Genomic DNA, 14865 nt, shown 5'->3' with positions numbered 1-14865 from the left:
ACATTCTTTTCCAGTTCAGTTTCTTTCCTAATGAATGTTAATTTATCTTAACAGCTAAAACAAACAAACAAAACCCTCAGACAACGAAAAATATTGCAAGTTCTTGAGAGTTGTGGATTTTTCATGTTGACATTTGAGAGAAGGGGGCTCCATGACATGAATAGTTTGACAGTGGAGCTTTCATTCATTCTTTGTCTTTTAGCATATCAAAGGATTTTGTGGAATATTGTAGCCTAGGTGAGCCTACTTAAGTGGATTTAGTGGAATATTTATGTAATACCTTGTAACAAGGTGGAGAGTGTGGGAAATATCTAGTTATATTGTTATCACTAATGATATTTTTAGTAAGATCAAAAATTTTGTACCAATAATAACTAAAATAAATATTTTCTAATGCACACGATTAAGCTTAGTGTTTATACGTGTATAATTTATAAGTTAGTAAATATAGATATATTAGGAGTATCTGCTTAAAACTTTTTTTAACCCAATATGGAATGTGAAAAACTACGTTTCTCAGCCTCCGTTGAACTAAGTACAGACTTTTGATTTCGGTCTATGTGTAGGGTTCACTTGTGTGAGACTTTGATTTGAAACAGAATAACACGGGGGAAGAGGCAGGGTATGAGGCATTATTTTGCTGTCATGAATAATAGCAAAAGTGGCATGGTTCTGGAGCCATCAGATGCAAGTGGCGGATCCTTTGGTGAGCCAGTAGTGGGTTGGAACTTTAGAAGTTCACTCAAAGATCTGTTTTGTCAGCCCTTCTGATTTCTTTTTAGTTATCTATATCCCTTTCTGCTCAAACTAGCTAGAGTGGATTCTGGTTTTCAACCAGCCCTGACCAATTTTAGGAGATGGATGACCTGAAGACACAAGGTTTCCTGGTTATCCTGAGGCAAAGTCCTCAAAGGAATTGTCAGCCTTGGTGAAGAGTTACCTATGTACTGTTCTTTTTTAAAAAAGGCACGTGTTCTAAGTATGTTGACCTTTCAAGTAATGACAAGAAGTTTTCAGTCATTATAAAAGCCAGCTACTACATGTTTTGTTTTCTTTTTAAACAAACCAGACCAACTTTTCAAGACACAGGTGACATTTTAAGAATAAGTGATATGGTAACTGCTTTTTGAAAGGAACTTACACTTTGTAGAATTTGTTTTGAGAAAGTATACTTGAAAAGGATTCCATTGCGACAACATGATGGACCTCAAGATAATCATGCTAAGCGAAATAAGCCAGACAGAAAAAGTTGAAAATCACATGATATCGCTTATATGTGAGATATAAACCTAAAAGCAACAAATGAGCAGGACAAATAAACAGAGACTCAGGGACATGGACTATAGACTAGTGGTTACCAGAGGATAAGGGATGGGAGAGGAGCGGGGAGGTAAATGGGGTAAAGGGGTCAAATATAGGTGGGTAGGGGGAGGGTGAAGTTGGTAAAAAGGATCAAATATATGGTAGCTGAAGGAAAATGGACTTTGGGTGGTAAACACACAATAGAATATACAGATGTCAAATTATAATGTACACCTGAAAATCACATAATTGTATTAACCAATGTTATAAATGAAGAGTTTTAATAAATAGGTTTTAAATACACTTGTTAAAAATAAGGATTTGATAACTTCCAACTAATCTGTATAAATAACTAACTGACCTCAGGGAAAATGGAAAAGTTTCCTAAACAAATTTCAACGCAATATTTACACAATTGTTAGATAGGATTGAAAAATGAGTATTATGATTTAGTCTGTTTGGTCAAGAATATATTTCTACTTAGTGTTTTGAAGTATTTCTTTTTTAGCTTTGGTAGATTTTAAAAGAATATACTGAAAAAGACTGAACAGAGAACTAGACCTTTGTTTCATTGCAAAGTGATAAATCAAAAATAATTGTGACATATTCAATTATACTGCTCTCACTAATTATAGTTATCACTAATAACGATATTTTTAGTAAGAGCAATTTTTTGTACCAATAATGAAAATAAATATTTTATAATGTATATGATTTAGCTTAGTGTGTATATGTGTATTATTTATAATTTAGTAAATGTAGATGTATATTAAGAGTACATGCTTAAAACTTTTTTTAATCCAATATATCCAAAATATTAGTTTAAAATGTAATTGATAAAAATTATTCATGAGATATTTTACATTCTCTTTATCATACTAAGTCTTTGGAATTCACTATATTTTACACTTAAGTACATTTTAATTAGAACCGGTCATATCTCAAGAGCTTACATTGTGGCTACTGTATTGGACAGCACAGCTCTAGAGAGTCTAGTTTTAATTATAATATAACTATAATTATAATTTAGTTATAATTATAATTCCTTATTTTTAATATCATTCCTAACTTTGGTTATTTCATTCTGGACTAGGCTGTTGAAAACGGGCACATGTAACATATATTTTCTAGCAATCTTTCAAAACAAACGACAAAAATCAGGAAGAAACAATCTGTCGCGAATAGCTCATGCCTCGTTCTGCATGTTTATTGTAATAGTCTAGAGTTTTTGGACCTTTACATCTAGAATTCCTTATCTACTTCTTTACTAGGTAGAATCTATGCTAGGGAAATCTTAACATAGATGTAATAACACCTATCTGCCCTTCCCCCAAATAGGATTTTAGGTAATTATGTTTTTAATCAGAATTGTGATATTTTAGCCACCATTTCTATTGATGTGTCTGGAGTTTATCATTTTTGTGGCAGGTACCTATTTTAAAGAGTCTCAGTTGAACCACATTGTGTTTGCTTAAGGTTGTATGTAGTATTTAAACAATGCAGATACAGTCTAATGTAGCTTTATTCTTATACTTAAGAAAAATATAATAGATAATGTCTAAGAAGGGCAATTATTAAATTAATTTCTATAAACATAATTCAGGCAAATAAAGGCCTCAGGTAAGAACTTGCCTCGAAATTGGCCAAAAGAGGTATGTTGGTGGAAATTGGCTTGGTTGATGCAAATGCAGACTTTAGATGGATTATTCCTATTTATTTATTAAGCCTGGAAGGGCAGTAGGAGATCTGACTCCTGGTTTTACTTTTGTGAATGAGACTGGTTATTTTCATGCAAAAATTATAGAAAACTGGTCATTGTGTGGTCAATTGTGCATTTTAGAGCTCTTGGAGAATATCATGCTCACCGGACCAGTCTCCCTCTTTCAGAGATGAAGAAATGAGGTTTGTGGGCTGGGCTGATCCCCAGGTCTTTTGACTCCTTGACCAGTGCTCTTTTCTACTAAGCTACCAAAGGACATGAATACAACTGGCAAAACATGTACAAAAAGCTTATAATTGAAAGAATGCTAATTAAAACCAAAAGATACCATTTTTTTGTATAACAGATTGGCAAACATATAAAATTATAACATGTCTTTTTTTATGTGAGACTTTTGGGAAATGGGCACTTGAGCACTCAGCTGATTGATGCCTGAAATTTCACAAATAGAGAGAGGTCTCTTTCTTTGGCTTAACATTTTGCCTCTTGTTAAACATGAAAAAAGAAAAGTAAAATGTTATGCTTTACTAATCATTTACACCTCAGGAAGAATGAGAGCTTAGGCACCTTTCCTGGAAACAAGGTTTCATCAGGGTAAAGGGAGAAAGGAAAATGGCCGTAGGTCCCCAGTGCCTATGAGTGTGAACGTGTTTGTGCACAGATCATGAGACAGAGGCAAATAGCCTTCCGCTCAATTTACTGGTGGTGGCTGGCTCTGACAATTTGAGTCCATGATGGGATAGGTGCAGGATGGTAGAGTTACTCGAAGAAAAATTCCCAAAAAAATATTTTTTGTCTCTTTCTTTCATTCTTCGTAGTGGCATTTTGGTTTAGGGTTTATTTGGTGAGCATTCTTTCTTTTGTCTTTTTTTTATGGAACTTATGAAGAGGTTCTGTTTCTGAAAGATGGTCACTTGAGGCCTGCGAAAAGAAGGCTCTGACAGGCATGAGATGATGCTGCTAAATATTGGGTACCTTTCGGTCACATACCCAAATGGCCAATATGGAAAGCAAAAAGACTCATATCTCAATTCCTTCAGATTTATGATCCTTGCTTAATGTTTTTACACAAACCTTGCCTCATTCCAAAATGGATCTGAGGCAGCATGAACCACTGACTAACTACAACATTTAACCCAGAGCTCTTACTTGCAGAGAGAGAGAGAGTTTGCCAGAGGACCGGGGGTTTTTTTTAGATTTTTGTTTGTTTAGATTCTTGTATTATGTTATATCATTGCAAGATAAACAAATTAAGTTTATTATTATCATGAGCAATTTTATATTTGCATAACATTTTATAATTTACAGAGGACCTTAAAATCCTGTTTCATTTGACTCCCAACAATCTTGCAAACTAAGGAGGAAGGGTCTTATCAGTTTGCAGATGAGGAAACTAAAAATGGGAGACATCTAATCTCAAAGTTACTAAATGGCAGGTAGAACTAAGATTTAAACCAGGATTCCTGATTCCGAGGCCCTTGTTCCTTCCACTCTACCACACTGCCTCTCAATAAAAGCAAAGGGGGAAAAAAAAATCATCATTCCAAGTAAGATACTGAATCCCCATCTATCTTATTACTTTGAAGTGTTACCCAGCTCTTTCTGAGATTCCTCTGCTTCCCCAGTCCGGTCCGTGAATAGGTTTCTCTTGTAATCTTCCACTCTGGGCAAGTCCTCAAACAGCCATTTGTTACCTCCCTTTACCCCTTGCTGAGCTTACCACTCCACTGGCATCATGTGGTCTCTGCTATGAGCAGAAAGTTGGCTGTCAATCAAGATCTGAACACCCTCTTTCCACAAAAAATAGGTGTAGCTGGGACATGCCTGCCCAACCAGAGAGCACATTGCCCAACCTCCTTTGCTCGTATGTGTGTGACCAAGCTCAACCAGTGGAATGTGAACAAGGGCAATGTGGGAAAGTTCCCTCTCTCTTACTTAACAGGAATTTCCTGGCCCTCAACTTTCCTCTTCTTCCTTCCTTTTGGCTTGAATGGTGATGACTACAATGACTTCGGAAGCTACATATCAAGGGTGACAGAACACCCATCAAAATGAGTCCCCAGGTGTCTGTGTGGAGCAGAGATGTCCACTAATCTGGAGCTCTCACCTTGGACTGATCTGTGACAGGTAGTTTGAACCACTGGATTTTGAAGTCTCCTTATTACAAATGTTTAGTTTTTTTCTCCAGTATGACCACTTCAGCTATTATCCCTTGACTTCTTTTCTTGGCTGCTCCATCACACCTATATAAAAGCTCTTGAATTTCTTACTGCATGTCGATACCTGGCTATAATTTTTAACGAAGCTTTAAGAGAAAATTTGGGAACAACGAAAGGAAAACATTCTGAGGCAGCAGCTTAGCAGATAAGTCTTCAGCTTTCACATCAGTCCCACTGCGCCTACTTTATTGCTCGCCTGCTTTACCCCAAATGTGGCTTCGCCTTGCAACGAAAGCACTTTAGGCCTTTCTTTATCTGATGTAAGGTTGGTCAATAGTAAGAATATCAATTTCTCTTTCGGGAAATCCTATTTCCATTCACAGAGAGCAAAAACAAATGATAAATAGTGTAATGTCAATATATTTCTCCATGTCTGAGTTATGAGTCATAAATAATACCATATATGAGACACCAAGGGCCCATGTTAGCTTAAACCAAGTTCAGTCTAGTTCTTTTTCAAGCTCTCTCTACTAAATGTCAAAATATCCCAAGGTCTAATCTCACATTAAGTTATCTTGTTACAGTTTGTCTTGACATTTTCCTTTCTCTGAGTTCTGGAAATATTTATTTCCAATTTGTGGATAATAAAATATACCCAGAATGGCTCAGAGATAACTATGCATAACCTTTATGTTCTGTTTTTCGGGTATAATCACACTTCTTCTGGCTCAAGCCCTACCCCAAACCAAGAAATCAATCTATCACTCTAATATGCCCCTTTATATACCTCTTTACTCCAGTATGATCACTTCAGCTATTACCCCTTAAGTTCTGCACTTAAGTTCTGAATGGGTAAAAAAAATAATTAATACTATTTTAATACATGGTTAATAAAATTGAAGGATAACGCCCTCAGAAATGGGTAACACTATTACTTTCCTTTCTAGAGGAAGAAGTCAACCTCAGGAGACAATCCCCAGGGCTGTTTCACTGCTCTCTGCTAACACTGGACTCATTTACATAATCTGCTAAAGAGAGAGAATTTAGTTCTGTTAAGAATAAACTACAAAGAGGAGAAAGTGGCTAGAAAGAGAAGAACGGACCCGGCCACCCCGTTAGACGCTTTTCATGACTTCACCCATCAGATGACCTGCTCTTCAGAAAAAGAGTGGGTGAGCTAGGTGGGAGAAAGGCTGGAGGCTCATTCTCAATACTCAAAAGATTGTAAGTGCTACAATGGGTCAAAAAAAGGAACACAGAGAGAGGAAGAGAGTAGCTTCTAGAATACTGGCTATTTCCCCTTTGCTCTGCTATATGAGGTTGTGCCTTTTAAGCAGAGCTATTGATAGGCTCCAGATTTTCTGCTGGAGTAGCTTCAAAAAAAAAAAAAAAAACCCAAAATGACAAAGAGAATTAGAGGGGAAGCCACAGCAGATGAAATATTTCAGCAGGTCTATGGATGATGTCAAATGGTTGAGCAGAGGTTAAGGGACGGTGCGATGTGGAAAGAGCTACAGTCTGGAGTACGAACAAGGGGATGGAGCTCTGGAAAAAGCTGATATGCCTCGAAGAACTTAGGAGAGGTGGCTTGGAAATGCTAGGTACAAAGAGGAAGTGAGTAAGACAGGGAGCTGAAAATAGTGGTTTCATTCTCATCTGCATATGGAACAATCGGTCATGCTCACCTGTCTTGCCCACCTGCCTCCTCCACACGACACACAGAACATCTGGCAACAAGTGTTTATTCCTCCTGTACAACCCCTGACATGAAACAGAGGATCTCTCTAATGGAATGATTTTATAATGATAGAACAAAGCCCCACATGTTGGCATTTAGGAATTCCAGCCTCCAGGGGGCCTCCTGTTATTCATGCTTCTGCGTAGTCCCCTCACACTGAATCTGGGCCGGTCCTGGGACTCAGTGGAAAGTGGCAGAAGTAACACTCTGCCTGTTTTGGGCCTAGACCTGGCAGCTTCTGCTTTTATGCATTTTGGAGCCCCAGGCAAACATGTAAGAAGTCCTGTTATGCTGATGGAGGCATTTTGTGGAGAGATCACATGGAGAGATAAAGACCCTGAGATTATACAGGGAGAGAGAGAGAGGCCTGGCTGCCCCAGCATCCCGCCTCAGCATAGCCTTCTAGTGAGAAGTGCGAATGAATCCATCTTGGATGCTTCAGGCCCACCACTATCTGACTGCAGCAGCATGAGATACCCCAAATGAAACCAGCAGAAATCATCACCCTGCTGAGCTCCAGCTTGCTCACAGAATTGTGACAGATAATAAAATTGCTGTTGTTTTCAGCCACTAAGGTTTGAGGCGGTTTGCTGTGCAGCAAAAGATAAGTGAACCAGGCACATTTAAACTTCTGTCAGGTCACCCACTTCCTGCTCAAGTTCCAGAATACCAATCCCAAAATTCCAAGGATTGCAGAGTCAGGGGGTGAGGAGGACAGATAGGAAGACAGGGGGGAAAGAGAAGACAGCAAGATGTACGGTGGCTGCATAGGGGTGAGGGGGCAGTGAAAAGATTCCATCGGTCAAGGAGTCAAAGGTCTCTTATATCCGTGAATGTCAAAATTGAAATTTGAAGTTTTGTCCCACTGTTATAAATGCCCCATCTGTCTTATTTTCTCCCAATCTTTAGTAAAGATTATTACCCATGAATTGCTTTATATGAGTAGAATCTTTACAAAATTAAGGAGCTAAATTCATGGCTGGATTGTTCCTAGGGAAAAATTCAGAACTCCAGGGAGAAGGCTTCCTTCCATGTAGGTGGACTTTACTTAGCTTTGGCCTAGTGATTTGCCTTAGGCATGTGAGCAGATGTGACCTGCACTACCCCTGAACAGAAGATTCTATAGAGGCATTGCAAGTTTCCACCAGGCCTTTTGTTTCTGTGGTGCCATGAGAAGGGCATATCCCCTAAAGGAGCTACTCCTTTGGTCTGGGTCTCTAAATGAGAAGACACATGAGCCTGTTCTCAAACCACAGGCTGGAGCAGAGCTGCAGCAGCCAAATCACAGCCACTGACCTATAACAGGGGCAGGAAATAAATATTTGTTGTTGTAAGCTACTAAGATTTTGAGGTTGTTAAGCAGCATAATCTAGTGAAAGCCAACTAACAGGAAACCCAAACTCTAAAAGCTTCCAGAGAGAATGAAAGAAATCTGGTAATTTGCAAAGGGTCCAAGTCAATATCAGACCTAAGATCAGCAATTCCAGGTTTTAGAAAGTGATGGAACCCTGTTTTCAAAGTTGAGATAAAATTATTACTGACTCTAAAATCTATAACTGATAAAACTATGAAGACATACTCATATATGCAAGGATTTGGAAAGCCTACCATTCATGTGTTCCTCATGAAACAAAATAAACTATATATATGTTATTTTCATCCTGCCAAAGTGAAAAGAAAATACTCTTTCCTGTTACTGAGAATATAGGGAAATATGCAAGTTCATTAGTTTCTGGAGAATTAAGCAAAATATATCAAAGATCCTAACAATGTTCCCACCTTTTGATCCAGTAATTTCATGTGCAGTAATCTATTTAAAGGAAATTAGCATCAATGTAGGCAAAGATTCAGCCACTAACACATGGCACAAGGCGTTATATATAATAGTAATAATTGGAAACAGCCTAATGTACACACTAGGCGGTCATTAACTATGATGTAATATTTTAAAATTATCCCTTTAAATAATTCACGAGTGTCTTACAAAATTAAAAAAGATACACAAAGTTATTCAGTAAAAAATTAAACTTCTTCTACTCCTATCCTTCAGCCAGTCTTTTCCTTGAAGGCAACTGATACGAGTTTCCCTTTCAAGCCTTCTAGAGACATTCTGCCCTGTGTATGTGTGTGTAACATGTGTGTGCATATATATATTTTTTTCTTTTATGGTAGCGTACTATCCACACTGCTCTGCCCTTGGCTTTTTACACTTAATTCTTCTTAGAGATTGTTTAATATGAGCACAGAGAGAACTACCTCATTCTTTTAAACCACTGCAGAGTATTCCTTTGATGTGTGTCCCTTAATTCGTAGAGCCATTTTGAGATGATCACATTTGTGGGAGAGTTCTAGGAGAACATTTAATAACATGAATAGACGTTCATGATATTTTTAAGTGAAAAAAGTAATAGCTAGCAGATTACAAATTGGCTGAGAGCTAGCGTTGTCTACAAGTCTACAAATAGTCTATTCCAAAGGCTTAGGACACATGCACACAGGTGCACATGAACACATGAATGGTGGCAGTTACCATCACAGATTCCTGGAATGACACATCCACTGTGCCCTTTGTCCTAGTGAGCTGGCTTTTGTAACCAGGGAAACAGCCCTCGTTCATGATATAAAGAAATATTGGGGAGATAGTCCAGCTAAAGATAATGAACAGGGTTATATTGTTCTCTGGGTACTTAGTGATCTTTTCTTTCTTTTTTTTTTTTTTTCAGTTTTATGACTTCTGACAATCAGCAGTTAGTTCTCATCCTCATTGTATGTAGGTTTTTGAAAATGGTGACAGGTACATAGGTACATAGAAATTGTTTGGTGAATCTTCGTCCTCATTATATTTTCTGGACAACCACACATAAATACCGTGAGACAGTTCTCATTCCTTTCGCCCAGACAGCTTTGCTGAGCCTGGTGTTAGTGCGCACGACTGGCCTTCCCACCCCTTTCAAGGCAAATTTCCAGATCTCTTTGAGTGCCTGAGGGGCTCGTTTCCTGAAGCTCACTCCCTTGATGCACCTGTGGATGGATGTTGATGGTATACTCTCGGGCTCACTACTTCCTGATGGCAGAATGACCCTTCTTCCCTCCACCCTTCTTTCAGGGAGCCATTCTGCTGGGCCCATGTTGGAAAGGCTGGGTGATCTTAACATGCTTTTCTCTTCCATGCTCGCCTGTAATGCCAGCCAGCACCACAGGAACATACAACCACAGACACCCCTGCTGCTTAAAGTCAAGCCAAGAGTGGACTTTACCACCATCTCCTTTGCTTGCTAATAACTGAGTTAGAACTATATTAGAGGAATGGACTAATCAATAAGGGAGACCAGAAGTCTTTCAGTCCTGTAGAAACTATAAAACCAACCCTAATAGGAAAACTAGCTGGAGTCCCTGGGATCAGGCCTGAGAGATCGGTCTGCCCAGACCTAGCTGAGTTTTCCCTTTTGGCTGCACCATGCCTGGATGCTGGACCCTTACTGGGAAGCAACGACCAGAAGGGAGGAGATTGAGTCAGGTCCTGATAGTTTGAAAAGCCTGCCATAGCTGGAACCTTATCTCTGCTATCCATAAGTGGTGTTCGTTTTGAAAAAAGCATCCTTTAAAAACAAAAACTTTTATTTTGGAATTATTTGGGTTTCAGTAGTTTTTCTACAAATGCCCTTTTTCTGTACCACTATCTAATCTGGGATCCTACACTGCATTTCATTGTCGAGTCTCCTTAGTCTTTTCTGCTCTGTCACAGTTTCTTAGTCTTTCTCTGCCTTTCACAACCTTGACAGTTTTGAGGGGTATTGCTCAAGTATTTTGTAGACTGTCTATCAGTTTGAGTTTGTCTGATATTGTTTTCTCATGACTACACTGGGGTTATGGGTTGTGAGAAGGATACCAGAGGTGAAGTATCCTCCTCTTCACACCAGATCAGGGGGTATATGACATCAGCATGACTGATTATTGGTCATGTTAACTTGGATCACATTGGTAGGGGCTGTCTGCCAGGTTTCTCCATTCTAAAGTCACTACTTTTTCCCTTTTCATACTTTATTCTTTGGACCAGACTCATTAAGTCCAACCCACACTCAAAGGCAGGGGAACTGAGCTCCACTTCTCAGAGAGAATAGTATCTACTATATTATTTGGAATTCTTCTGTAAGGAAGAATTGTCCCTCCCTCTCTTATTTACACATTTATTGAATTATTTATATGCAATCATCCTTTAATTAAAAACAATAAATATACTTGTTTAAGTGAAGGTGTTGGGTCAGTACTTATGTTTTTAGCAAAGTTGACCGTCCTCCTAATAAATGGGTAGAAGAACAAGGACTTTAAAAACAGACAATTTCAACTCAGCTCTGCCACATAATAGCTAATAGGACAAGTTTCTTAATCTCTCCATTCAGTTTTCCTTTTCTGAAAATAGACATATTAAATACTAAAAATACTATTTTATAGAGGTGTAAATATTCAATTAGATAATTTAAATGCATAGCATAGGGTCTAACAAATAGTGCTTAGTAAATATTAGCTGTTATTTATTACATGATTTAATTTTATTAAATTAAAAAGTATATTTGTACATATGCAAATGATTACATGCATACACATATACTCAGAATCAGTGGTTGATTGTATCCTTACTAATATTTTTCTTCTCTGCATATTTGTATATCCTAAGTTTTCTATAATAAATATTTATCATTTTCCTAGTAAGAGAAAAAAATAATAAAAGTTACTTCCCAGAGTAATAATACCTGGCATTGCTAAAAGTGTGGGAAATGACCACTTTCTCATACCACTGCTGGGAAGGAAACTTGCTAAATCTCTCTGAGGAACGTCTTGGCAGTAAATATCAGAAACATTAAAATTTTGCAGACCATCTGACTGAGCAATTCCAAATAGCCATTTATCCAGATAAAAATGTTGTACAGTATATATGTACTAACATTTATCCAAACTAACATTCAGTATGGCAATTATGAAAGCAAAAACTGGTAATAACTGAATCCTACACATGAATTATGGTCCTGTGTAGTCAAAGGATCATTTGTAGCAGAGTGTTCAATGAAATTTTTTAAATGTTCACAATACATTTAAGTGACAAAGGACAGTTTCAAAAATTATGGCCAGTATAATTTTATTTTTGTAAAAGGCACACACACACAAACATGCACACAGAAAAAAGTTGTTTAAAAATATTTCTAAATGCCACAGTTATCACTGGGAAATTGAATCACGAGTGACTTCCTGTTTTCTTATTTGGGTTTATCTGTATTTTTCAGATTGCCTACAAGAAACCTAAATTATTTTTAAATGTAGAAAAAGCCAATACTATTTTTAACACTGTCATCATTGGAAAATACAATGTATTATATAGAAGAGAATATAGTTAAAATTCTACCACTTAGGACTAATCATTATTAACAATATATAATGATAACGCTAGGGTGAATATCTCTGATTCAAGCTATTTCTGAGCTCATTATATTCTATAATAAAATTAAAGGGGAATTCCTAGATCAATTGTGTATATCAATCTTATAGAATTTTGCTTGTAATGTATGCTTGTATGCTTACAAAGAGCAAAAGATTTAACTTCCTATTTCTTGATAAAAATCAACAAGACTCCTTAGTTTGTGGCTTCTAATTTACTCAGTGAATCTCTCGTTGGAAAAATGTGTTTTCTTTGGAAATATATTCCAGATTCTTATTTGAAAACAAATTTTTCAACCCCAATAGAAACTTCAAAACCTGGCCCAATGTGCTACAATAGAGAAATGGAGGTAATAGATCAGTGTTCTTGACTCATTAAGCTAATGTGATGAGGGCTAATTTGCTGGTGATATTCTGATATGGAATTAAGAAGAGAGACTATAAATAATAAAAATAAATTAAAATTAAAATGTCATCAATCCCAGGTTTTATCATTTTTAAAAATATAGGCTTGCTCTTTTTAAAAAGTTTGAGATGTAATTCACATATCATAAAATTCACCTTAAAGTATGCAATTCAGTGGTTTTTAGTATTTCACAGACTGTACAACCGTCACTACTATCTAATTTTAGAACACTTTCATCATTCTTGCTTTTGGAATTTACTTTCTCATTTTAGTTTATAGTTATTATACATAGAAGCTGCCTCAAATCCGTTATCGAATAAAGCAATGAAGAGACAAAAGTAGTTAAATTAACAAATATAGTTTTGATCAGCTACTTAATCTGTGTTTAACATTTCTTTGGGTCCTTTAACTTTCCAAGGCCTTAGCTTCCTTATCTGTAAAATCAGAAGTTTGGCATGATCTCACGAAGGACTCTCTGATTTAAATTCTATCGTTTTATGCAGCATTCACATGACTGTTCAAATTTCATGATCATTTCAGTACTGTCGCTTTGGTTCGAGCCAGGCCTTGCATCTACAGAAGAGGAATATGCAGATGTCTTCATTTACTAATGTGACGAGATCTACTCAAAAAGAGACCAAACATCTTGTTACAGTTTGGGGCTAGCCATTTAGCAAAGGACACTGTTTTTACATAGTTATTTTAACTAAGGTTGGCCTGAGATACCACACAGATGTAAGAATTTAGAAAAGCTGAAAATGCCCCAAAGAAGAGAACTTGGCTTCAGACAAATGTTCACCACCTTTAAATGAAAGATGAGGTGAAAAATTTAGTGGAAATTTTGTGATATTTTTAAAGCCAACTCTGCCACTTCCTGGCTACCTCTGAAGATTTCTTACTTGCTAAAAAAAAAAAAACCAAACAAACAAAAAAAACTACTCCCTACAGTGTTTGGGAGAGTATATAAGAGAGTATAAATAAAGGACCCAAGACAATATCTAACATCTAATAAGGGCTCAATGTAATTTAGCTCCCTTGCATCAGTTAATGTACCAAGAGCATAAAGGCCTTCAGGAAAGAGATAATAATATGTGTATATAAATACAAAATACATGCATAAATTGGTGAAACTGGATGAATTAAAAAAGCCATAATTTTCCTCCATAATGCAACAATAATTTGTACTTCAATATAAATATATAAATTTATAATATAACTATATAAATATATACATTTCTTTATATTTAGAACATTGATTTAAAAAATTTTTTCCCTTTTCTTATATAAGGCTTGAGATTTCTACTATTATTTAATGCTTCTCTCTAGCTTTGTCAAATTTCCTAAAATATTCAACTGCACTGCTCATTAAAGATTCCCTTACAAGTTTAGAAATTCTGAAAATTAAAAAAAACAACAACAAAAAACACTTTGTGAATTTGTGCAAGATAATGTAACTGATGGTTAGAAAGTCGAGATAAAATAAAAATACTGTAAATAATATTCTGGGATTTTACATCCTGAGACTGCCAGAAAATCTCCTGGCAGTGTTGCTAGATGGAGTCTTCCTGGGATCCCAGCCAAGGATTTACTTTAATCCTCAGGAATTGTGCAATTTGAAAATTGAAGTTTCAATTTCACTTGCACTTAAATAGCTAGTCCTTCAGCCATGTCTATTCCCCTTTGTCGATGCTATTGATCAAAGGGCATGTTGTGCTCTTACTGGGCAGGAATGGTATTCTTCCTTCTCAGAGCGGTGTCCAGCTCAGCTATGGTGTGCTATCCTCTGTGGCGTCAGGCAGATTACAGTGCTTACTACAAAACAACAGCAACAACAAAACGAAACCAAGCCCAGTGTTGAATAACATAAACCATCTTAAATATCTTTGGTTTGCTTAAAACCATGAAAGCTGGGCTCTTGCAAAGTAACTGCATCCCCAGGATTTTGCATTTTACCACCATGGAGTGAGCTCTCTGCAGCAGACAGGATGGAGAAAGGGATGTCAGTGTAGATCAGGAAGGTGGAAGGACACAGGACTAGTTCCTTCCTCTTGAAGCAGACAGAGCACAGTCCCGAGGTAGGCCCTTTTTCTATCCTCATCTCTCCCATCAA

This window comes from Pteropus vampyrus, unplaced genomic scaffold (genome assembly GCF_000151845.1).
Source record: "Pteropus vampyrus isolate Shadow unplaced genomic scaffold, Pvam_2.0 Scaffold66, whole genome shotgun sequence".
NCBI lineage: Eukaryota > Metazoa > Chordata > Mammalia > Chiroptera > Pteropodidae > Pteropus > Pteropus vampyrus.
Note: the sequence above shows the minus strand (reverse complement) of the source record.